The sequence below is a fragment of the Pinus tabuliformis genome, chromosome 5_1, assembly GCF_031772625.1.
Source record: "Pinus tabuliformis cultivar Carrire ecotype Pingquan chromosome 5_1, CPIR1, whole genome shotgun sequence".
Lineage (NCBI taxonomy): Eukaryota > Viridiplantae > Streptophyta > Pinopsida > Pinales > Pinaceae > Pinus > Pinus tabuliformis.
In genome coordinates, this window is record NC_142305.1 from 549,349,381 (window position 1) to 549,376,035 (window position 26,655).

The following is a 26,655-nucleotide window of genomic DNA, read 5'->3' on the forward strand; positions in this document are numbered from 1 at the left end:
CCTTCTTCTCTTGAATAATCTCCATCATCTTTGAACTAGGAGATCTCATATCATCATCGATGAGGATGAAATCAGTGTCTTGGTCTTCTGAAGGGCCCTCATCCTTCATAGGCTTCTTGCCTCTGTCCTTTACCTGTACCTGTGATGTTGATGACAGAAACGAGACCCCTTCCACCCCAGGTGGAGATAGTACTCGTTGGGCTATTGCAAACAATCCCCTCATGCCTCTCTGATAGGTGACATATGTCGGCACACTAGTAGTCTCTGCCTCCCAACCTCCATGCTGATGTGAAGGTCCGACTGCATGATGGACAACCTCCTGATGAGCTGATGTGAAGAACTCACGGGAAATGAAGTCTTCCCATGTGATACCCTGCGAACCAAGCTGATGCACAAGAATGATCTTGATGAGTGCATAGTGATAAATGTTGTTGTACTGTTGTTCAGGAGTCTTCTTCTGCACAAGAGTAGTCATCTTCTCGATGTTTCGGCACATGAAATATGGAATGTTCATCATCTTCACTCTCATAAAATACATCAACAATCTGATATGGTACGTATAGAGGCGTGAGAATCAGCCCTTACAACTGAAATATCTGATGATGAGTCTCATCAATGGCACATAGGATTCTTTCAAAAATTGGAAAGGGAACACCCTGCTGAGCTGTCTCACATAGCTAGGCCTGATATATGGTTCATAATATGCTTTGTCCTCCTGCATTATTTTCTTCCACTCCTCACCTACATTCAGTATTCTTGTTGCCTAAGAAATGGTCTCTGGTGTCAAGGTGAAATTTACACCAGCAAGAGTTACCTGATGATCATGCAAATGTAAAACAAACAACCGAGCCAACTCCTAATGATGCTAAATCTTAGCAACCAATTCGCAATACTGAAAGCATGACTGTTGTTGGAAACATGCCATGGAAATTGGGCAGGCTTGCAGTTCAGTCAAAGAGGTGGGCTCTTCTCTAACATGTCTGCCACCCTTACGAGGCCTCCTCAGTGCATGAAGCTCTATGGTAGAATCACTGTCTTGCTCATATGATGAATCAGTGTCTGTCATGGTGCTGCAAAGGTGTATGTCAAGTATGTGTTTGGTTTGGTTTGAAAATGAGAAATAGGTGTTTTGTTTTCAATGCCAAATGTGCCACAGGGAAATGAGGGACTATGATAAATAGGGACAATGGGTATAGTGGATGGTGGATTTTGTCTAGTGAAATTTGAAATAAGCTAACAAACACTTGACTGTGTTTAGGGATGTGGGGTTTGGGAATTTGCTACAAATGATGGGAGAGGGAAAATGATAGGGAATGGTAGGATTTAGGATAGGGAAAATGAGAAACTGGGATATGAGTAGTTTGGGAGGTTAGGGCATAGGGATTGACTATAATGATAGAATTATGAAAAGGAGAGGATCACAGGTGGAAAACGAGACTTGGCACCAAAATCACAATTTCAAAACACCAATTCCAAAACCCAAAGGAGCAGATTTTGATATAAATATAGGGTTTATATTTTCAAACTTTAAACTTTCAAATCTTCCCTCCAAACAATACCCAACACAAGCTAATTTCAATGGAAAGAACTCTCAAACTTACTTGGAGTAGAAGAAATGGAGTTGTTTGGTTTTTGATGACAGAAATGATATAAAATTGGCCTGTCGGCTCTGTGCGCCGTGAACAAACCCAGTGCACCTCACCTCCTGGATGTGCCGCGACAATGCAATTTTACACAGTGAAAATTGGCCCAATGCGCCGCACGGCCTATGTGCGTCGTGCCTTCCTCCAATGTGCAGCGCGCACTCCAACACATAATGTTGGCTTTCAAACACAAAATTCGCTCTTTCCCAACTCAAGTTGACTTCAATTGATCTCTTGGCATTCCAATGGGTGTTTCAAACAATGAAAATATCTTATATAGTGATGGGTTTGATTTTTGTTTCTCAAAAAACCACTTTCTTATGTTTCAGTTTTGGCACTTTACTCATTTTAATACAACTCTATTCTTTTTGTTTCCTCTTTGATTTTTGGCTGAAATGATGAAACTTTTGTCAATTTTTTGCAGGGATGATGGCCTGGATGTCGGCAAAGGATGACCAGGGCTACATCTAAAATATCCAAGAACTGAAAATTTTGAAATTTACATGGCAATATATTACAAAAGACGAAATGTTGAATTTTCTTCAAAACAGAGTTTTGAAGAAAAGTCATAGTCCAGCAATATGACGATGAAATTTTTGAAATAAAAACTTGTTTAGAACCTCCCTCTGGCCTGTTGGCATTATTGGACACTTTGAAAACTGAATTCACTAAACCTTAGAGCTAATGACTGAAATGACTCTTTGACCATCAAAAGACCAAACATTGACTGTCATTGATTGGAAAATGATTTTGATGGACCTTGATGAAAAGACCTGAGCTAGCAGGTACAAGACATGAGGGGAATGAGTGACAAGGCCCTTCCGTTAGATTATGGCATGCCCCTAATGGAATGTGGATGAATGAACTGTATGAGACACCTAAAAATGAAATGCAATAAGAGAAATGATCTCTGACGGAGGGATGTAAAGACCGACTCTAACACACCCACATCATTTAAGAGCTATATTTTTATGGCGCCGACACTACAAAATATGACTCAATTCACACAAATGTGTTTTTTGTGTTGGTTTTGGTCATTTTCTTGGATTCGTAGTGTCTAAGAATGGAATCCGACTCGATCCATTGAAGGTTCAGGCAATTCTTGACTTGCCTCCACCTTCAAATATGCTTCAGTTACAGAGACTCCAATGGAAGGCTAACTTTCTAAGGAGGTTCTTCCCAACTATGCTAAAATTGGTAAAGGATTTAATCATTTATTGAAAAAGGGGATACCCTTCCATTGGGATCAGGTTGCACAAGCTTCCTTTGTTGCTCTTAAAGATACCTTGATTAGAGCCTCATTAATGTATTCCCCGAATTATCAAAGCGATTACTTATTGTATCTCGCCACTGCAGCTACAACCATTGGAATGGTTTTAGTCCAAGAGGAAGATGGGATTGAACATCCTATATATTATTTGAGACACAATCTCAATGATACGAAAAGTAAGTACTCTTATTTCAAGAAACTAGCTTTGGCAGTTGTTTAAGATGTACAGAGAATTCACCACTATATCCTGCTTCGAAAGACCATTGTCATTTCAGATTGCAACCCCATGACATATATTTTGTCACATCAATTGATGGGGGAAAAATACTCAAAATGGATAGTCATTTTTTAGGAGTTTAATCTAGAAATCATCAAGTCCAAATCAAAGAAATATCTAGTTTTCTCCGAGCTACTTTGTGACCTTCCCTCAATTTCTATCGATTCAACATCAAAACCATCAATTCTAAATGAGTCTCTATTCCTGATTTCGTCATTTGAGGCATGGTATGGAGATATTCTGATTTATCTCTAGACCCAAACATTCCAGCCTGATACCTCTCGCTCACAATAGCGACGTATCCGATACCAGGCCAAAGATTATCTGATCGTTGGCAACACTCTTTACCATCATGGTATCGATATGATTTTACGAAGGTGCCTCACACATAAGGAAGCCGAGAAAGTTTTGAATGATTTCCATTCAAGTGCTTGTGGTGGATGCTTATCTGGTTATGCTATAGCACAAAGAATTCTCTGCGCGGGTTACTTCTGGCCTAGTATATTCAAAGATTGCATAATTGTTGTCAGAAGCTATCACGCATGTCAGATCTATGACCGTAAAGCTAGATTAACACCTCTACCATTGCATCTTGTCATTGTTGTTGGACCATTCGCCAAATGGGGCATTGACTTCATGACATGTAACCCCACCCCGACTGAGGGGCATGGGTACATTATAGTTGTCATTGACTATTTTACCAAATGGGCCGAGGCGATGCCAACATTAAACAACAGTGGTGAAACAACTACTCTTTTCTTTTTCAACCACGTGGTTGTCCGATTTGGTGTACCATAGGCTATAGTTACAGATCATGGGTAACATTTTCACAATCACATGATGGCTGAGTTCACTGCTAAATTAGAACTTTCAGATGATAGTTCTACCCCTTATTATCTGCAAGTGAATGCACAAGTTGAGGCCATCAACAAAGTCCTGAATTGAATGCTTCAAAGAATGATAGGGGTTCATAAATGAAACTGGCATTTAATCATGTACTCTACCTTATGGGCATATCAAACCTCAGTGAGAAATGCAACTGGATTCACACCCTTTCAATTAGTGTATGGTCTGGAAGGAACCTTGCCGATACAATGGGAAATTTCATCTCTCAAACTCATGATTGACTTATTACGTAACACTTCTGAAGAAGAAGTGCATTTCGTGGAACTTATCCATTTGGATGAAACTCGTCGTGAAGCCGCATTGGCTAACGAAGCGCATAAGAAATGAATCAAGGTGCAATATGATAGAAATATCAAGCCTCATGTTTTCTCAAAAGGAGATCTGGTTTTTCTTTACAATCAGGAAGTTCATAAATTAGGAGCAGGAAAATTTGAACCGCTTTGAATGGGTCCTTATATTGTCAACTGTGTTTTGGAAAAAGGTGCCTATGAGTTGGTGGATTATGATGGAATTCTATTGTCACAGCCCCGAAATAGGTTGTATCTCAAACGTCACTATGATTAGTTGAGTGTAGTAAAAATCACTGTATATACGCTTTAATTGCATGTGTGTGTGTCAGTGTGTCTTTTAGAGTTTTTATGTGGTTAAGTAATCCACTTTGCATTTGTTGCAGATGTCGAAACCTTTGGAACCATTTGTTGGTTACGCCAATGTTGCTAGTCGTATTACGCAAAACCTATCATCTGTAGCATGGGCTATTTTCGCTGCAAGTGGTGAGTTAGTGAGCTTTCAAGGGATTTATATTGGTCGATAGACGAAAAATATCACTGAGTATAGCATGTTGATCAAAATTCTCTCTAATGCCATTTCACTTGGCATCCGTCGAATCATCATTAGGTTGGATTCACAACTCATTGTACTACAACTAACAAACATTTATATTGTTCGAAATCCAACAATTCTTCATATGTTCCTTAGAGTTCGTCTTTTGGAAAGACGTTTTGAGTACATTCAATATTAATGTATTTCCAAAAATTTTAACACATTAACCAACTCATTAGCGAATTATGTGTTAAACGGACATTTGCGACACATGTAAAAGAAAATTTTCAATTCACATCATTAGTTGAATAGGATTGCATATAGCCATACATATAAAAACTCTCAAAGTGAAAATAGATAGATGTTTTAAAAGTTTTTACAAAATTTGTGTCCAAGACACGTTTGGTCATCTTACCTAAGAACTCAAAATGCATGCAAAAACATCCTAAGTAGACCTAGTGATGCTCATGATAATAGGTCACAGCTTGAGCTATCATGCACAAGAGCTGCATCCAATGGCTTGGAACACCAATAGTATGGCACTGCAGCTTCATAGGTAACTCCTCGATCCAGACATCTGAAATACCAAAGGTTAATCCCTCCACATGATCTTGTAACTCTACCAAGGTCAAGACCAAATCCAAATCCTAGAGAACCGCTCTCACGATGTTTATCCTCGTTGGCCCACCTACCTCTTGTTGGTGCCTCATAGGTCAAATAGTACCGACATCTGCATGCATAAGAACGATTTTAGTTTAGTCTTGCAAACATTAAAAAAACAAAAACATGTAGAAACTTGAAAATCAAAAACATTTTGGTCGAACAATTTACCTATAGCACCCCATTGAGCGCCCACTGGTAAAATCAAATCTGGATCTCCACAAAAATCCATCCATGAGTATGAATGCTCCTCGCCGACAATGTTTTTTCGGTCAAGCCAACTGAAGAATGCAGTGGAAACAACAATTGTTGACTGACCCACATGTCTAGCCATCAATTTGACCCACCTCTGCATTCGTGGATCTCTAGGACCAACTACACCTAGTGTTACATGTTGTGGTTACATCAATGGAATTCTTTCTAAGGAAAAAGCGATTAAGATCGAAGCATAGCTAAAATTATTCGTTTTACCACCTTTTACCTTTGTGAGTTGTACTTTCAGTGAAGAAAGTATGGCCTCACACCAATTGAATACCTTTGGCTCAAGACACTCTAGTGGATACTGCATATATGATCTGTTCGCCAGATGAAGTGTCACACTGCTAGCCAACTTTGCGATAGTTAAAATGATACTTCTCAAAGGAAAATCACTTACATCCCTGATGTTTATTTTCCCATCCTTCATAGGTTGTGTACCTGGCTGACAAAATTGTCTAATGTAATCCCTCACTGATTCACCTCCACGAGAAGATCCTGAAAGTGAGATGAGGGCACATCGCCTCGATAGCTCGGTAAGAAAGTAAACATCATCGATGATAATAGGGACCACTTTTTCCCCTATGTGAAAAGCCTGATCTGTCAGATCCCATGCATGAACTAAGAACTACAATAGTTCTATTTGTTGCGTCATTCCAGACAACTTGAAGTATTTGAGAAACCCATAGTTTTTGAGGGCCTCGACTGTACCTGAATTATTTAGGGCAATCATGTCTTTTTCTTCATGCTCTTTTTCTCGCCAGGTAATAGACATCCTGATCCGATGAAAAATGAAATCAAACCATAAACTTAATTAAGATCCTTTCCATGCAAAAAATAGGACAAATTTTGGAGCAAACAGGTGAAACAAGTTTGGGAAACTCACCCAGCACAGCCCAGGCAAGGAGATAGTGCGCTGCAAAGTAGGCAGCCTTTTATCTGGGTGCTCTTCAGCACAGTTTTTGACATGCAAGCCTGCGCTGATCCCAGGGCGAAAAAATCTAACCCTAGAGGCCCCAAAAAACACTGAAACTTGCGTGAAACAGTAAAATAATGATATGAAAAGAAAGAGGAGGAGTGGATCTCCCACCTGGTCTGAATGGCATGAGAAATGGTCCGTAGAATCTCTCGCAATAAGTTGTTGAAGATCGAGGTAAAAAACTAGCCGAGAGCACAAAACTGAATGGTATATAGTAAATGGTAAAAATTACATGGTAAATACTTGTTTTATGTTTATTTCATGTTCATTAATCGAATACAATTTAGTATTTACTTATTTCTACTCATGAAACAGGTATGTTTAATCCATTTGGTGGTGTTTTAAGTAGCTTTTATAACTGACTTATAGAATTTGAAGTGCTCAATTGTAAGTTGTATCTTTGACCACAGAGCATACTTTTATCTCTTTTCGAGCACTCTTAAACATCAAAAAAGGAACCCCCTTGGAGTCCTCTTTAAGCTCTTTTCAGACTCTCTAAATATGAAAAGGTTGCCGAGCACTTGTCATTTTCAGCTCGTTAATGGATTGGAAATGACATCTACTCAATATAAGTTTAACCCTTTTTCAGGATGAGATAGATTATTTATGAAAAAGGAATACGTTGACTGAACATGGTCAATAGGTTCTCTCTCATATTGTTTTACGCTTTTTCGGGCTTGAGAGACAAATATATGAAAAAGAACTTGTGGTGTCTTCTTTTCGTCCCTTTCCAAACTCTCTAAACATGAAAAGGACCGAGTTATCATTGTCATTAAACTTGTTAAGACATCAAATAGCGACAAACTTGTCTTCCATGACAAGACCGAGTTTCACCTTCGCTAGACTCGTTAAAACATCACATTGTGACGGATTCACCCGAAGGGTGGAATTATACAACAAGCATATGTTATCCTCCTCAAGCTTGATAAATAATAAAGAGGTACTAGTCAGCAATGACTGGGGAAAATAGAAAAAGGGGTAAACCACTTTTTGTAGCAGGTCGCTCTTGAACATGACACTTTCACTTCATCACCGTGACTATTTGGGTTGGGTTATCATACCGATGGTCTATCATACCATCCATCACTTTGTTTCGGGTCAATGCTACCAATTCATTTCAGTGTCGCCAACATGTTCAAGAGAAGTCATTCAGTCAAAATTCATCCTTTGCAATACCATAAACCTTCATTTTCATGACCGCCATTCCTGAAGTTTGCGTCATCAGTCAAATTCTGTCTCCAAAATCATTACACTTGTCTCATTTCATTGATGTGGGATACATCAAGGCCCTCCTGCGGCGAGTCACTTCTTTTCAACATCAACACATTATCCAAGAAGTTGTCTTAGAAACACCCTTCCAGTACCTTGAGGTTTGCATACATCAATGGCAAGTTTCTCACTTCTGGCGATAGGTTGACATCAGTAGCCTTCGATCGAAAGACTTTCTATGGTGTTCAACATCAAAACATCTATTCACACCATGCAGAATGTACTATAGTACCTTAAGGATCATTATCATTATCGGTGATTTCTCTCGCATTTGTTAACGACATACATTATTGGCTAGTAATCAGACGGTGTCTTCCCATGTTCGACTTCAGATCACATATTCACATGGTTAGACTTGTACTTGAGCAAATGGTTGAACGAGATAGAAGACCATGAATCTAGTTTCATCTATCCAGGCTGTGATTTGAGGAAATGTGCCAAATCATTTGTACAATGGCTTTACATTGATGGTCATTTTGATCCTGGGTCTATATCTGTAGGCAACTGTCTCTGTACTTGTAATGAAAGTTTATATGTTGAGCATGGGTATGCCTTCCCTCAGCAATTCATGAGAGAAAAAACAAAATATCATGATATTATTTATTGTAATTGATGCAGGTCACCAACCACTTCGGAACCTCCTCATCACATCGTAAAGCATTTCACTCAACATTAACATTTTTCGACTTCATGCTTTAGGGGGCAGCTATTACAGATCCATTTGGGCACATCACTCCCATCATCTAGATTAGTGTTTTATGGATCATCAAACCCTAATTTCAGTTGCTACATGCCCTAAACAAGTCAACCTTTTGAATGCCTCCTTCCTAGACAATTTCCTGGCTTAAAGGCATCCTGAAATGACCTCTAGAGGGACCAATGCAGGTAGGCCCATGCAAGGGTGCGCTGCAGAGTAGTTAAGTCCATGCCAGGGTGCTCTGCAGAGCACTTAGGCCCTCTTTGACCTGCGTTGGGCAAGTTTGAGTGAAATTTCCATAGGGTTTGGGGTATATTCTTATCTTCTAGAGCCTTCCAGAAGATTCCCAAACTTATCATCTGCTATGAGCTCGAAAATGGATGAGGAATGAGTTAAGATACATCCTATCCTCTAATCTGTTCCTCCATGGAAATAACTCTAAGTTTGAAAGGCCATTCAATACCCTTATTGACGACAAAACCTCCTCCATATTCCTATAAACTGAGAACTCATCTAAGTGATCAAGGGCTAGAGTTTGATGAATTTTAAGGAGATAATGTTAGTTTCAGAATTGAGATTATTGTAACTGTCATTATGTTGCCAAAATGTCATGCTTATGATGTGATGTGGATGGAACCAAAGCTAGAGGAGTGACTTCGAATCAGGGTTCGTTATTGTAATTCTTCCTTCTATTCAATAAAGTATTTATACCTTTTTCCATATGCTTATCTTGATATATGATGCTTATGTGTGTGAATGTATCTAATTCCATTTGCTTGTAATCAATAGATATTTTTGTTTGTTTGGTTATTTGTCTTATGTCGATGTTTACAGGTACTTATCAAGCATGTTAAGTATGGGAACGAGCGAGAAGACCGATACAAAGGAGACAAGAAGAAAGAGAAAGTACAAGTAGGTCCTCTCATTCTCTTTGTCTTATCTATTGTTTATAGAAAAAGGTTAAAGTGCTTTAAACTGTTGTTTTAGATATGGCTACTTATCTAGTGAATTAGTATTTATCTGTAGATACCAAATTCTTCATAACAATAACACATCTGAAAACCAAGGGATCTCAACGTCCTTGCACCAAAAAGTTGCATCAAGGCTTCAAAAAGGATAGGCACGCCAGAATTCAACATGACAAATTTCGTCTGAGTCTAGAACGCTTAACTAGAAGCAAGGGATCGATAAATGCAAACTGGAACTGTGATTGGATCTGTGGTGGCACCCTCGAATGGTGGCCCACAACATTTGCCACTCTTCTAGCCACCAAGTAACAGGACCAGAGAATTCACCGTCGTGACTAACAGTTCGTCAAATTGTAGCAATGTGGGCATTCACAACAGAACCAACAGAGTGCCAACTAATCAATCTCGAGCGCATCAATGTAATGATCTTAGTGGCTCTGCACTAAACTGCATTGGCAACTTTAGTAATCAGGAACCATTAATTGATCTCGATCTTATTGGACAGTATAGATATATGTATCTCATTCTATGAATATTAGACAATTTGAAGCTTGAATAAAATGATGTCGCAAGGTCTCGGCCTCAAACAAATACATGCAACTGCACGATCTTAGCCTCAAGAAAATACAGGCACATCAGTGTGACAATGAGGTATCGAGTTTGCGCTTTTGTCCTGCGTTGGTCCCGGTTCCTCTAAGTGAAGCCCTATCAACGCGTTAATTGTTAAAAAATTTGCACTATTGTCTTTGCTCTCTTTGTTGACCAGTGCTTGAATGAGGGAAAATTCTACGCTCCTCGAGCCCTACACAGAAAAAAAGACAAATTTGTCGATTCGGGCCTCAATGCCTCTCTCCTGCCACCAAGTCACTCACACTTCAACCACCAAGGCTCATGACACAACCAACCACTAGAGCTCTCGAACCAACCACCAAGGATCCAATGTTTCCACTAAGGCTCTCAAGCTACCAAGGCTCTCAATTTTGCCACCAAGGCTCCATTACTGCCACTAAGACCCTCAACTCTGCCACTAAGGTACTCAATTCAACCACCAAGTCTCACTAGCTATGATACTATGTTAAAATGGAATATACAAATTATATTTTGAAACTAGTTGCTCATAGGTGAGCAAGCTGCACCTAGAGACTGCTCAAGCAAAACTCTCTATTCAATTAACCATAAAATCACAAATATATAAGTTTACATCATTTTAGGGAGATTATAACTCACTCCTAGAAAATAGGAACTAATCCTAATCTATGACACACGCACAACTATGAAACAAACTCTCTCCAATAATACATATTCTCCCTTATTTTCAACTCTCAAGTGAATCAAAACTAACTATAACACTCGGTATATAATAAGATTAAATATCTCAACATAACTTGTAACGATATCCATCTATATGAACTTTATCTATTCTCTTCCTTTTTTTTCCAATGAGAATGAGTGTGCACTGGGCCTACGTTCAAATGAACACTGATATAATTATTCCCAAGTTGTAATATGGGGAGTGCCAAGGCACTCGCGATTCGAATTATGAACCCTCACCTTCGAGCGTGATGGTAATAATAGCGCCCATAGTGCCCATTTTTCCTATATGATCAATGCATGGAGAAGGGTTATGCATTTTTAGTTCTGACGACGACATATATTTTGATCGTTGACATGGAAAGTAGTCGTAGTATAAGAAATATTGCAAGGTAGGCATGTCCTCACCCTGACTCAATTTGTTCTCTCAACGTTACTCTGTGATCAAGGAAGTGATAGGAGATTTGTTGCTCTAAAGTCTAACATCTCTCATTACTTCTACTAACTCTAGTTTTTCTTGGCCAATGTCAATGAAAGAGTGGAATACAAGGGATTTTAGCATAATGTTTGATCAAACCAACCCACTTGCAGATGTTGTAGATTATGCGCCATGGAATCCAATATTATAGCATAACTTAAATCTGTAACCAAGAAAAAATGAAGGATAAACAACATGATTAGGTTGGTCATGACTATGTAGATTAGAGTTTCTAGTCTTCCCACTATGAAATTTCTCCATGTTCATTAAATATCTCAATTTGCAATAGACATAAATTCAAGGGATTCAGTTAGTAAAAGGTGAAGTTGGAGAGAAGCCTCCTAGGTTTCATTTAAAAGTTTTTTTTTTTAAGTAAGGTTTCCACCTCTCCATACTAATAGAAATCCTTATGTTCTCTTATGTCCCTTTGATGGTAGACGTAAAAATCGAGCCTTTTCACCATTAACACTAATGTTTAATTTTCATCCATAAATAGCGTCTGAGAGATTCCTTTTAAGTGCATGGTTATCAGTTTGCTCTTGCAACAAAAAGCTTAGGTACTCTTGTTATATTTTTTATTACGCCGTAAGGCGTTTCCCTCTGAGATCAACTCCCCTCTTTGCCCACCTGTCATCATTATACGCCATAGGATTATATGTTAGACGATTACATATATTTTAGCCGTTTGATCAAAATGGTTACAAATCCGTTGCGGAAACGGTTCGGGGGACTAGTCGACAAAACCGATTATGCGTGGTATCTTGAATTCATCATACACCCGCCATCATGTTAATACTTCCTCCATATTTCAGCCTTCAATTAAATGCAGCAACGTTTTTCCTTAATCGACAAGATCAGGAAAAATATTCCCTGTGTTTTTATTTTAATTCGATCTGCAGGGAATGTTTATTCTCATGCTCACGGCTGTAATCCTAGGACTCTTGCCGTCTTCATGCAGTGCAACAAAGAAGAAGTTGAACAAATGCGAGAGGGCTTCTGCGGGTTTCGTAATCTTTATACCCATTCAATGTCTTCACAAATGAAGCAAAGTCTTGGAATTTTCTTCCCTTTGCTTATCCACTATATTCCCCTTTCCTATATAAGATCAGAAACAACCATTGTCTCTGTAAAGAAATTTCAGTCACCATTGTGAAACAATTCAAGCAGCAATACAAGAGCATGGAGACAGACATCCCTCCGCTGAAAGGATAACCTTGAAAATTCATTTTTTTTTTTTGCAGGATATGCCTATTTTCTTTACATTTTGGTAAAGGATTTTCTGTGTCATACTTGAAATCATTTTGTGTTAATTTTTAATAGATTGGTAGGTGAAGAATCGAGTTTTAGTAGGGCATTCTTTACAAATGAAGATTGGACTTTTGTAGCGAGTTGAAGATGGGATGGGGAGAAAATTTGGATTTCTATAGTGGTTAAAACAGAGCTTTCTGAGGGTTGATGGGATCATGCTTGAGACCAAATCAAACAATTACAGTTTGGGTTAAGTTTTCACCTTCTTTAGGTGTGAATTTTTATGGGTATTATTAAGGTAAGGGGCAGACCTCCCAAAGAGTCATAACATCAATGTATATTAAACATAGACTACTTTACCTAGTTTTTTTTCTTAAGCCTTTGAAAGAACTGTAGGATTAAGGCCCCTTTGGACTAGACTGAGTAGTTTAAGAGAAAAAACATTATATATCTTAGAGGGTGTCCATGACATTGATTTTTTTCAGTAGTAACCTATGTATCTATTTTGTTTGTTTCTAAAGTGAAAAAGGGATGACGACCATTGATTTTGTACAGGGCTGTAATCCTAGGACTCTTGCTGTCTTCATGCAGTGCAAGAAAGAAGAAGTTGAACAAACGTGAGAGGGCTTCTGCGGGTTTCGTAATATTTATACCCATTCAATGTCTTCACAAATGAAGCAAAGTCTTGGAATTTTCTTCCCTTTGCTTATCCACTATATTCCCCTTTCCTATATAAGATCATAAACAACCATTGTCTCTGTAAGGAAATTTCAGTCACCATTGTGAAACAATTCAAGCAGCAATACAAGAGCATGGAGACAGACATCCCTCCACTGTAAGGATAACCTTGAAACTTCATTTTTTTTTTTGCAGGATATGCCTATTTTCTTTACATTTTGGTAAAGGATTTTCTGTGTCATACTTGAAATCATTTTGTGTTAATTTTTAATAGATTGGTAAGTGAAGAATCGAGTTTGAGTAGGGCGTTCTTTACAAATGAAGATTGGACTTTTGTAGCGAGTTGAAGATGGGATGAGGAGAAAATTTGGATTTCTGTAGTGGTTAAAACAGAGCTTTCTGAGGGTTGATGGGATCATGCTTGAGACCAAATCGAACAATTACAGTTTGGCTTAAGTTTTCACCTTCTTTTGGTGTGAATTTTTACGGGTATTATTAGGGTAAGGGGCAGACCTCCCAAAGAGTCATAACATTAATGTCTATTAAACATAGACTGCTTGACCTAGTTTTTTTTTCTTAAGCCTTTGAAATAATTGTAGAATTAACGCCCCTTTGGACTGGACTGAGTAGTTTAAGAGAAAAAACATTATATATCTTAGAGGGTGTCCATGACATTGATTTTTTTCAGTAGTAACCTATGTATCTATTTTGTTTGTTTCTGAAGTGAAAAAGGGATGACGACCATTGATTTTGTACAGGGCTATGGTAAGTAATGGTTTAGTTTGTATTTAGTAATTGGAGTTTGATTTTGCCCACTAATGGCAGATACAGTTACCTGGTCTTTGAGTTGCCACTTCTGGCAAGCTAATTGATTTCAGAGTGATGGACACAGTTATTCTATTTAGAAGCTGTGTACTTATGTACAATATCATACAATGATTTTTCATTATAAATGAATTTTATCTTCATCTTAGGTAATGAAGGTATTATTGTATTTTTGTTGAATCTACAAACCTGTGCACTACTGACATATTTAATGCACATAAATCTGAATTGAGAAGGAATCAGATCTCACTTGTCCATTGTCCATCTCTCCTGACTTGCAAAACAATGCAGATTTTTCATATTAATGCGCATGAATTTGAATTGGGAGGTGTCCATTCTCAAATGCCCATATGGCCCTAATTTACAGAAATTTTTTTGCAGGTTCACTGTTGGACAGGAGATTGCAACTTTCCTTGTTTCATGCGAAATACTGTCCAAGGCTTGGGAAGAGTCACTTCTTGCAAGTGGCTCAGAGAGTTTTACTCTGAATGAGTATGAAGGCGTTGCATATGTTGCCTTCCCTTCATTTCTTAATAGAGAAGCGTATATTGTTGAAGAAAGCGGATATGGAGAATGCAACATACAAACCGACAACAGGGTCTTCTCCGCTTGCCTCAAGGGTAATTGTGATCAACCAGCTCTCGTCCATCAAGGAGCTCTCAAGTTGTTCCTGCATATTATGGAGAATACAGATTTCCAAGCAAAGGTAACCTTCCAACATAAAGTAACCTTGGATTCAGAAAAAGAGGGTTTACTTCTTCACTAAGCAGAGATGACTTTTGTTCAACAAAGGGAGAAGTAACATTGTGTTTTGATGTATTCCATTATTGATCAGTTGCATATGTACACTGACTCGAAGCAAAAGAGTCTAAAACCTCTCGTCTTTGTGGGTCATTCCTTAGGAGGTGCAGTTGCAACCTTGGCCACCCTATGGGTACTGGAAAAGAGGCTAAGGCAAAGCTCTCCCTTTTGTATCACATTTGGTTTCCCTTTGGTGGGGAGATGTAAATATTGTTGAAGCAATAGAACGTGAGAACTGGGCAGGCCACTTTTTTCATGTGGTTTCCAAGAATGATATTGTTCCTCGGATACTCCTTGCACTGTTTGAGTCCACTGTTGAACCCTTGTGGGGTAAAGTAATCAATGGCAACAGTGATCAACCTGATTCTTTTATTCAGGAGGCTTACAAGACTCTTTGTCAATATGTAAGGGGGTCAGATTACATCCCATATAAGCCTCTTGGCACTTACATGTTTTGCTCAAGCCATGGTGTAGCTTGTGTTGCAAACTTGGAGACAATTTTGGAGATGCTTCGTTTGATAATGCAAAGCCAAGAAACTTGTTCTGACAAGATTGTTCAGGATTTCTTTTTAGAGCACATAGGGTATGGCTCTGTGTTGCTGGATGTCATGCAAAACTCCATAATTGGCACAGGAATGTAGATTGATGGACCAACTAGGATGAGGATCCAACAGCTTTTCTATTTCTTATGGAGGTCAATTGTCTTGTACATTGACATCTAAAAAAGAATGCATTACTTTACATAGGGATGAATCTAGTTTTATATGTCTGATTCCTTTCCCCTTTCCTATATAAGATCAGAAACAACCATTGTCTCTGTAAGTAAATTTCAGTCACCATTGTGAAACAATTCAAGCAGCAATACCAGAGCATGGAGACGGACATCCCTCCACCGTAAGGATAACCTTGAAAATTCATTTTTTTTTTGCAGGATATGCCCATTTTCTTTACATTTTGGTAAAGGAATTTCTATGTCATACTTGAAATCATTTTGTGTCAATTTTTAATAGATTGGTAGGTGAAGAATCAAGTTTGAGTAGGGCGTTCTTTACAAATGAAGATTGGACTTTTGTAGCGAGTTTAAGATGGGATGGGGAGAAAATTTGGATTTTTGTAGTGGTTAAAACAGAGCTTTTTGAGGGTTGATGGGATCATGCAAGAGACGAAATCAAACAATTACAGTTTGGGTTAAGTTTTCACCTTCTTTTGGTGTGAATTTTTATGGGTATTATTAAGGTAAGGGGCAGACCTCCCAAAGAGTCATAACATCAATGTCTATTAAACATAGACCGCTTCACCTAGTTTTTTTTCTTAAGCCTTTGAAAGAATTGTAGAATTAAGGCCCCTTTGGACTGGACTGAGCAATTTAAGAGAAAAAACATTATATATCTTAGAGGGTGTCCATGACATTGATTTTTTTCAGTAGTAACCTCTGTATCTATTTTGTTCGTTTCTGAAGTGAAAAAGGGATGACGACCATTGATTTTGTACAGGGCTATGGTAAGTAATGGTTTAGTCTGTATTTAGTAATTGGAGTTTGATTTAGCCCAGTAATGGCAGGTACAGTTACCTGGTCTTTGAGTTGCCGCTTCTGGCAAGCTAATTGATTTCAGAGTGATGGACAATGTTATTCTATTTAGAAGCTGTGTACTTATGTACAATATCATACAATGATTTTTCATTATAAATGCATTTTATCTTCATCTTAGGTAATGAAGGTATTGTTGTATTTTTGTTGAATCTACAAACCTATGCACTACTGACATATTTAATGCAAATAAATCTGAATCGAGAAGGAATCAGATCTCACTTGTCCATTGTCTATCTCTGCTAACTTGCAAAACAATGCAGATTTTGCATATTAATGTGCATGAATCTGAATTGGGAGGTGTCCATTCTCGAATGCCCATATGTCCTAATTTACATAAATGTTTTTTCAGGTTCACTGTTGGACAGGAGATTGCAACTTTCCTTGTTTCATGTGGAATATTGTCCAGGGCTTGGGAAAAGTCACTTCTTGCAAGTGGCTCAGAGAGTTTTACTCTGAATGAGTATGAATGCATTGCATATGTTGCCTCCACTTCATTTCTTAATAGAGAAGCGTATATTGTCGAAGAAAGCGGATATGGAGAATGTAACATACAAACCGACAACAGTGTCTTCTCCGCTTGCCTCAAGGGTAATTGTGATCAACCAGCTCTCGTCCTTTAGGGAGCTCTTAAGTTGTTCCTACATATTATGGAGAATACAGATTTCCAAGCAAAGGTAAGCTTCCAACATAAAGTAACCTTGGATTTAGAAAAAGAGGGTTTACTTCTTCACTAAGCATAGATGATTTTTGTTCAAAAAAGGGAGAATTAACACTGTGTTTTGATGTATTCCATTATTGATTAGCTGCAGATGTACACCGACTTGAAGCAAAAGAGGCTAAAACATATCCTCTTTGTGGGTCATTCCTTAGGAGGCGCAGTTGCAACCTTGGCCACCCTATGGGTATTGGAAAAGAGGTTGAGGCAAAACTCTCCCTTCTGTATCACATTTGGTTTCCCTTTGGTGTGGAGATGTAAATCTTGTTGAAGCAATAGATCGTGAGAACTGGGGAGGCCGCTTTTGTCATGTGGTTTCCAAGAATGATATTGTTCCTCGGATACTCCTTGCACCGTTTGAGTCCACTTCTGAACCCTTGTGGGGCAAAGTAATCAATGGCAGCAGTGATCAACCTGATTCTTTTATTCAGGAGGCTTACAAGACTCTTTATCAATATGTAAGGGGGTTAGATTACAGCCCATATAAGCCGCTTGGCACTTACATGTTTTGCTCAAGCCATGGTGAAGCTTGTGTTGCAAACTTGGAGACAATTTTGGAGATGCTTTGTTTGGCAAAGCCAAGAAACTTGTTCTGACAAGATTGTTCAGGATTTCTTTTTAGAGCACATAGAGTATGGCTCTGTGTTGCCGGATGTCATGCAAAACTCCATAATTGGCACAGGAATGTAGATTGATGGACCGACTAGGATGAGGATCCAACAACTTTTCTATTTCATACGGAGGTCAATTCTTTTGTACATTGACATCTAAAAAAGAATGCATTGCTTTACATAGGGATGAATCTAGTTTTATATGTCTGATTCCATTCCCCTTTCCTATATAAGATCAGAAACAACCATTGTCTCTGTAAGGAAATTTCAGTGACCATTGTGAAACAATTCAAGCAGCAATACCAGAGCATGGAGACGGACATCCCTCCGCCGTATGGATAACCTTGAAAATTCATTTTTTTTTTTGCAGGATATGCCTATTTTCTTTACATTTTGTTAAAGGATTTCCTGTGTCATACTTGAAATCATTTTGTGTTAATTTTTAATAGATTGGTAGGTGAAGAATCAAGTTTGAGTAGGGCGTTCTTTACAAATGAAGATTGAACTTTTGTAGCGAGTTTAACATGGGATGGGGAGAAAATTTGGATTTTTGTAGTGGTTAAAACAAAGGTTTTTGAGGGTTGATGGGATCATGCTTGAGACCAAATCAAACAATTATGGTTTGGGTTAAGTTTTCACCTTCTTTTGGTGTGAATTTTTATGGGTATTATTAAGGTAAGGGGCAGACCTCCCAGAGAGTCATAACATCAGTGTCTATTAAACATAGACTGCTTCACCTAGTTTTTTTTCTTAAGCCTTTGAAAGAACTGTAGTATTAAGGTCCCTTTGGACTGGACTGAGAAGTTTAAGAGAAAAAAACATTATATATCTTAGAGGGTGTCCATGACATTGATTTTTTTCAGTAGTAACCTCTGTATATATTTTGTTTGTTTCTGAAGTGAAAAAGGGATGACGACCATTGATTTTGTACAGGGCTATGGTAAGTAATGGTTATGTCTGTATTTAGCAATTGGAGTTTGATTCAACCCAGTAATGACAGATACAGTTACCTGGTCTTTGAGTTGCCGCTTCTGGCAAGCTAAATGATTTCAGAGTGATGGACACAGTTATTCTATTTAGAAGCTGTGCACTTATGTACAATCTCATACAATGATTTTTCATTATAGATGCATTTTATCTTCATCTTAGGTAATGAAGGTACTGTTGTATTTTTGTTGAATCTACAAACCTGTGCACTACTAACATATTTAATGCACACAGATTTGAATTGAGAAGGAATTAGATCTCACTTGTCCATTGTCCATCTCTCGTGACTTGCAAAACAATGCAGATTTTGCATATTAATGTGCGTGAATCTGAATTGGGAGGTGTCCATTCTCGAATTCCCATATGGCCCTAATTTACAGAAATGTTTTTGCAGGTTCACTGTTGGATAGGAGATTGCAACTTTCCTTGTTTCATGTGGAATACTGTCCAAGGCTTGGGAAGAGTCACTTCTTGCAAGTGGCTCAGAAAGCGGATATAGAGAATGCAACATACAAACCGACAACAGGGTCTTCTTCGCTTGCCTCAATGGTAATTGTGATCAACCAGCTCTCGTCCATCAGGGAGCTCTTAAGTTGTTCCTGCATATTATGGAGGATACAAATTTCCAAGCAAAGGTAACCTTCCAACATAAAGTAACCTTGGATTCAGAAAAAGAGGGTTTACTTCTTCACTAAGCAGAGATGATTTTTGTTCAAAAAAGGGAGAAGTAACATTGTGTTTTGATGTATTCCATTATTAATCAGCTGCAGATGTACACCAACTTGAAGCAAAAGAGACTAAAACCTATCGTCTTTGTGGGTCATTCCTTAGGAGGCGCAGTTGCAACCTTGGCCACCCTATGGGAATGGAAAAAAAGGCTCAGGCAAAGCTCTCCCTTCTGGATCACATTTGGTTTCCCTTTGGTGGGGAGATGTAAATCTTGTTGAAGAAATAGACCGTTAGAACTAGGGAGGCCACTTTTGTCATGTGGTTTCCAATAATGATATTGTTCCTTGGATACTCCTTGCACCGTTTGAGTCCACTGTTGAACCCTTGTGGGGCAAAGTAATCAATGGCAGCAGTGATCAACCTGATTCTTTTATTCAGGAGGCTTACAAGGCTCTTTGTCAATATGTAAGGGGGTCATATTACAACCCATATAAGCCTCTTGGCACTTACATGTTTTGCTTGTGTTGCAAACTCAGAGATAATTTTGGAGATGCTTTGTTTGACAATGCAAAGCCAAGAAACTTGTTCTGACAAGATTGTTCAGGATTTCTTTTTAGAGCACATAGAGTATGGCTCTGTGTTGCCGGATGTCATGCAAAACTCCATAATTGGCACAGGAATGTAGATTGATGGACCGACTAGGATGAGGATCCAACAGATTTTATATTTCATATGGAGGTCAATTGTCTTGTACATTGACATCTAAAAAAGAATGCATTGCTTTACATAGGGATGAATCTAGTTTTATATGTCTGATTCCATTCTCGTTTTCAGTCTTAGGCTTATGCTATTAATTTCCTTATTTGAAGGGTCCATCCATAATCAATGAATCTGTTTATATAATGTTTAACATGCGATAGATATTGTATGAGGGTTCACTCTCATTTCAAAAGGCAGGACCCAAATTTTAAAAATTGTTATGACCGCCAGGTTCTTGAACAACGCTCCCATAATGAATCCCGGCCCCACCCGAGCAAACGACTCCTCACCGATTAGCACCTGGAGTGTTTGTTTTGTTGAAAATATTGAGGGGCTCAAATCCGTCATCAAAACACTTCCCATATTTTCCAGCTGGAGTGTCTGTTCTGTTAAAAATATTAAGGGGCTCAAATCCGTCATCAGAACACTTCCCATATTTTCCTGTAGAACTGCCATTCAAATCACAAACGCACAGTATCACATGTTCTCCGTTTTGCAGGCCCTGAGCATGGACCGGCGAATAGGCTCCAAGGGTTTCGAAATACCCGCGGGATCATTCAGGATAATAAACATAATTGTGTTAAATTAAAAAAAAAAAAGGTTAAATAAAAAAATATTCACAATAAATTTAAAAGATGATGATGATGATGATGATGAACGTCCGTTGAGACCAAACATTGGTCTATCGGACCTAAAGAAACAAATTATTTATTTTGATTTAAGATTTTATTCCTATGTTCAAAAAGCTTGGAGAGAAGCCTCCTGAGCTCACTATAATTTTGACATTGTAAAAGGCTAGGAAGGTCAGTATTGTAACAAAGATTGTGAAACTGAGATCTAATGTGGTTGTACGTGGGGCACTCTAAAAGGAAGTGGTTTTCATCCTCTCCTATTCTCACATATATGGCAAATCCTTTCCATCCATGGCGTTTTAGGAACTGTCCAACGACCTGTTTCACTATGGAGCTCATGAGAATTCGTTCTAATCTTTGCTATATCAGTTTTCTTCTTTGAGCTAGTTAAAATAGAGAGATACTTTTGATCTTCTAGGGTGGGGTTGATGACCTTCTTATAATAACTTAATTTTCTGTTAGCCGCTAAATCTTTCTTACACCACATTTTTTCTTTGAACTTAAAAGTAACAATATCTTTAATGTTATTTATGTTTTGCAATGCATCATTCTCATTGATCTCCCAATAGTTTAACTAGGCCCTTATGTCTTTATGCCACCCCTGATTGAGCCTTAGGTGGTTTTGGCTGGAATTTAAAGCTAGCTTAGGAAGTCTATGATCCTCTATGTTATTGAGTTTGTGCTTGTACAACAGAAACCTAATCATAACTAGGCTCTCAATAGGGGAAATACTTGCTTCTATAAGGAGAATAGGATAGGGTGTATTACTTTTAATTTTCAGGATATAAGTTATAAAACGCTTCTGGATTTGCTCAATCTTTCTCCATGATTCTCTGGAGATGCTACAACCCCAAACCTCACAGCCATATAAGATAACAGGAGTGACTAAAGTTTCAAAGAGGAACTTCTTTTTATCCCACATTACAAGGTTTGTTGTTTTACAATTATTTTCAAGACCAAAATAAGCTTGTCACCCCCCATTAATCCTTTTCTCAATGCTATGGTTCCAGTTGAGCTTGTGATGAATATCAATTCCTAGGTACTTGTAAGAATACACTTCCTCCAAGTTATTATTGTCATACATAAAATTAGCGTAAGTGTCCTTCTTGGATTTGATAATCATAACTTTTGTTTTGTCAGTGTTAACAGTCATACCCATGGTAGCGCAGAAATCCTTAAGAAGCTTGAGTTGTTTATCAAGATCATATGGGCACCTTGCCAAAAGAACAATATCGTTAGCATAGAGAAGAAGGATGACGACTATCCCCGCTAAGATCATGCCATCACATCATGCTTCCTCTACATAGCCTTCGAGCTAATTAAAAATATATAAAAATGTTAGTTCTTATATTTATTTATTAATTAATAATAATAAATTTATTAAGAAATCTTTTAATTTAATTTTTATTGATTTTAAATCAATAATAAATAATAATAATTTTATTAAGAAATTTTTTAATTTAATTTTTATTAATTTTAAATCAATTTTATGTATAGATTAGTTTGGATTAATCTTAATTTTGGGTCTATGAAATACGAAGAGGGATGAAATCTTTTTTTCATCTTGTAGAGGGATGAAACCTTTTTTTCATCTTGTAAACATTTTTAAAGTTTTTTTTCTAGATGTTTCATAAATTCAAAGTTAAGATAGATCTATCTTATTTGCGTTCTTCAATTTATACCTTACGGCGTTTCCTTTGCAACCTCTGGTGCAAATGCTAGTTCTAAACCTACCACTAAATCCCTTCACCCATAACATCTGAGATAAACTAGCATGATGTCCTTATCGGAGACTGAATTAGAGGTTTACTTAAAAACATGTGACACCCTCATTGAACTAGTACGTTTCACTAACTTCCCATTTACGCATGACCTTGTCAGTGGGAGTGCGTTAGTCTTATAAATTGGCTCATTCCGCTTCTACCAACTCATCAATACGTATAAATAACACGTGGACGGTTTATCTTGATTTTTAACCGAAAGGCCACCTATTTCAATTATGGAAGGAGGGTTGCTGATTTTTTCAATCACGGGAAAGGATTAAATGTGTTCAGAATATGTTTCACAGAAGCATTATCTACTGGTACAATTTGTACAATGCATAAAAAAAGGTGCAGTGGACTCAATCGGGTAATGGGTCGTCCGGTAATCCGCCGAAGAAAACGGTGGGCAAGGAAGACAGGGCACAGCTATTATACACGTTGTGGACCCTTCTCGATGTACTTTGGTTTAACATGTGGAGCGGCATCACCGTCGATTAGATAAGGTTCTGATCCTACGGTTCAGTTGTACCTGGTTTTTCCGTGGGGTTTGCGAGTCATTTGCATGGTGAGCCTGCTGGGGATCTCTGTCGCTCGACCTTCTCAGACATTTCTGCACAGTGCCTTTGGTAACTTCTGTTTCCTCCTGAATTTCACACATTCTTTGATTTGTCGTTTTACATTTACGGTGAGGGTTCCTTCTGACGCTCTTCAGGGGAAACAAGTTGCTTTTCAACATTTTACTGTGCCTCTCGATAATCTTCAAGAGAGGGTTTAGCTAACACGCCATCCCTGGTTTCCTGCGGCGTCCCAGACTTGATATGGCGGAGAAGGACCTTCAGGTACTTACTGAGAGGTCTAGGGTTTGTTCTAGGTTTAATTTCTTTGAAGGGTTTTGTTCCATAATGTTGCGGGTTATCTAACCCATCTAATATCTTTTGCATGCAGAGGGTTTGCACAGTAACGCCCTTGCTCAGCTTACTGTGTAGTCGCTTGAAGGTGATAATTCTTGACTCTCGTTCCCGACACCGGATTCTACCTTTTCCCGGGTGCATAATTTTGCTTTTCTTTACCCGAGAGATTGAACTTACAATGTCTACTTCCCTTACTGGAATTTCTAATGTGACAGTTGTATCCCTTTTTAAAGAGGGAGTTTTCTGAATATATCGGAGAAAAATAATTGGGTTTATTCCCAGGGACATATTGTGCCATAGCTAAATCTGTCCTCAGTTACGCCTTTTTTCTATTTTTCCCTTACCCTTCACCTCCGGCTCGATCATTTGCAGCGAGGCCTCTGCGCTAAAAAGAACTCTGCAACTTGGCGACTCATCCTCCAATTCACTCTGGCAGATTGACATTGCAGGTGAGGTATTCTTTTTCTTTTTTGTAGCCGGTCTGCCACGGTCTCTCCTCAATTGTGTAGCTTGTTTTTTTGGTGTTCGTTCCTGGGTTTTCATTGTTACCCTACAACATACCGTGGTTAGTGTATCATTTGGTCAAAGCGTTGAGTCCTCAAGGTATTTCCTGGCGGTATTTACTTTTGAGCATCTTGGTTTTATTATAGAGGAGATTTACAAAGTAAATTTTTTCATGGCAGAACAAGTAGCAAGGTCAGAGGCAGCAAACTTGATTCTTCGCCTGGACAACCTAAAGAAGGTGCATGTAAGGGTTTCAAAATTTACTGGGGATGAAATTGCTCTCCGGGGTTTCCTTCTAAGAAGTGCTCTTTCTCTCCAAACAATGACACTTACATTACCCAGTTCCCTCAATATGTCCATAGGAAGACATTCTTAAAGCAACTTTTGGGTTTGGAAAGATCTTCTGGAAAAGCTTCGATAATTATAACAGAAAATCATAGTCAATACTGCAAGGGCTGTTGGGGTTCTTCAGACAACTAATGACTCTTTATTTACAGAACAAGGGGTTTTCCTAAAACACGAGTAGCTTCGTAGAGACAATATTCTATATAGGCGTGGGGTTGAATTGGTATTTTTATACTTTTGCATGATTATTAAGCTTAGTTTTTTGCTTCAACATTTTCACGGTCAGTATCTCATGACATTTTACCTTTTGAAGTCACTTCAACTTTATTTGGCATGCTTTTTTTTTAATGTTTTCAGAATTGGACGACAGTGAGTTCTGAACTTGATAACACAATTATTCTATGTGAGTGTAAGGGTGAGTTTCTTTGGGCATTTTCCATTAATAAACATGAGAGTTTTTAGCATTTTCCATTAATAAACGCAAGAGTTTTTATAGCATTTGATTTAAGTTTTTTATTTGCCATGGATAAATACTATTTAAATGTTTTCTGTCATTCTGTTTTTCTTTTAAACTATAAATATTGTAAACCTTTAGCTGAAAGTCGAACAAATTGACTTTGAAAGGCGTGTAGATAGAACTATTGGAAATTTGGTCTGTTGTACCATCGTTAAGAGCCAAATACTTCATAATAATTCTCATGGAAAGGTATTATTTGAGGTTGAGTACATTCATTGATTGTTTTGATAGTTGTTGCGCAACGTACTCGGTTCAATAGTTTAGGGCATTTTTCAGCTTTGGATGTTTTCATTGAGCATTTGACTCATTTGACAAAGGATGTTATTTTCTTATTGCTTTCTTAAATCATAATTATGATATCATTTTAACGTCGTGTACATCGCATTTTAGGGCTTCGTTGAATAGGACCCAGCCACTAGGATTGATACTCATAATTAAAAAATATAATTTCTACTACAAGATCGCATAATCGTAGTTAAAAAATATAATTTCTATTACAAGATCGCGTATGTATAGTTTGAGTTAAGTTACGTATAATTTGAGTCGATTTAGCAGGGTTAACTTTGTCTTTCTTTTTAAAATATCATAGGTTTAAATTCACAAGGATAGCATGCAATTATAATTATAATTTCTATTATAATTTGTTTAGTAATTTTTTACTGTGCATGTGATTAGTTTGAGTGATTATAATTCTTTAGTTTTTCATATTATAATAGATAAATAAAAACCATTCATATTAGTTTGAGCGATCATTATTACTCACGTTTCTATATTATAATAAATAAATAAAAATGTAAACAATATATTGTTTCACTTTAAAGTTTACCATATCATCGACCCAAAATTATACTTTTCCTAAAGCCTTAAAAATTTAAACAATATATTGTTTCACTCTAAAGTTGACCATATCATTGACACAAAATTATACTTTTTCTAAAACCTCAATTATAAAAGGGTCATATCATTAGGTTAATAAATACAATTGAAATAGTAGAAAGAAGTTAAAAAAATACTTGATATTATAAAATATATTTAACTTCTCTTAGTCGAAGGGGACAATACAACATGCTTGCTTTTCTTATAAGTTGGATATCAGCAAATTTATTAGATGCATTAAGAAGTCAACGAATTGAATTGTAGACCACTTCTCCTCGTTTAAGATATCCTAAAAAGTAAGACTAATAAAATTGGAATAGATATAATAATTTTAGATAATATATTTAAGATATTTTTAAATAATATATCCTAAAAAGTAAGACTAATAACATTGGAATAGATATAATAATTTTAGATAATATATTTAAGATATTTTTAAATTTTTGATAAATAAAATATTTTAATAAATTTATTCAGAACTTTGGAAATAAAAGCATGTAAAAATAGATTTAATAAAGTTGCGGTAGAGTAACTTAAAATAAAGTCGTATCAAGTATATCATTTTCAAATAAGATTAAGAGAAATGATCAATTTAGAGCTGCACAATTAGTATATAACTTTTTACAAAAATATATATATGCAAGTGTAGATAGAAAGGATATCGAATGCTCGCTGACCATGAAGTAGA

At 37.5% G+C, this 26,655-nt stretch overlaps 1 long non-coding RNA gene across 1 annotated transcript; it reads left to right on the top strand.

Moving 5' to 3' along the window:
• Nucleotides 1-23,183: 23,183 nt before the first annotated feature.
• On the top strand, nucleotides 23,184-24,982 carry LOC149165970 (uncharacterized). Its single transcript, XR_016260376.1, has 2 exons — nucleotides 23,184-23,653; nucleotides 23,760-24,982. It is a non-coding gene; the product is annotated as an uncharacterized LOC149165970 (long non-coding RNA).
• The last annotated feature ends 1,673 nt before the right edge of the window (nucleotides 24,983-26,655 follow it).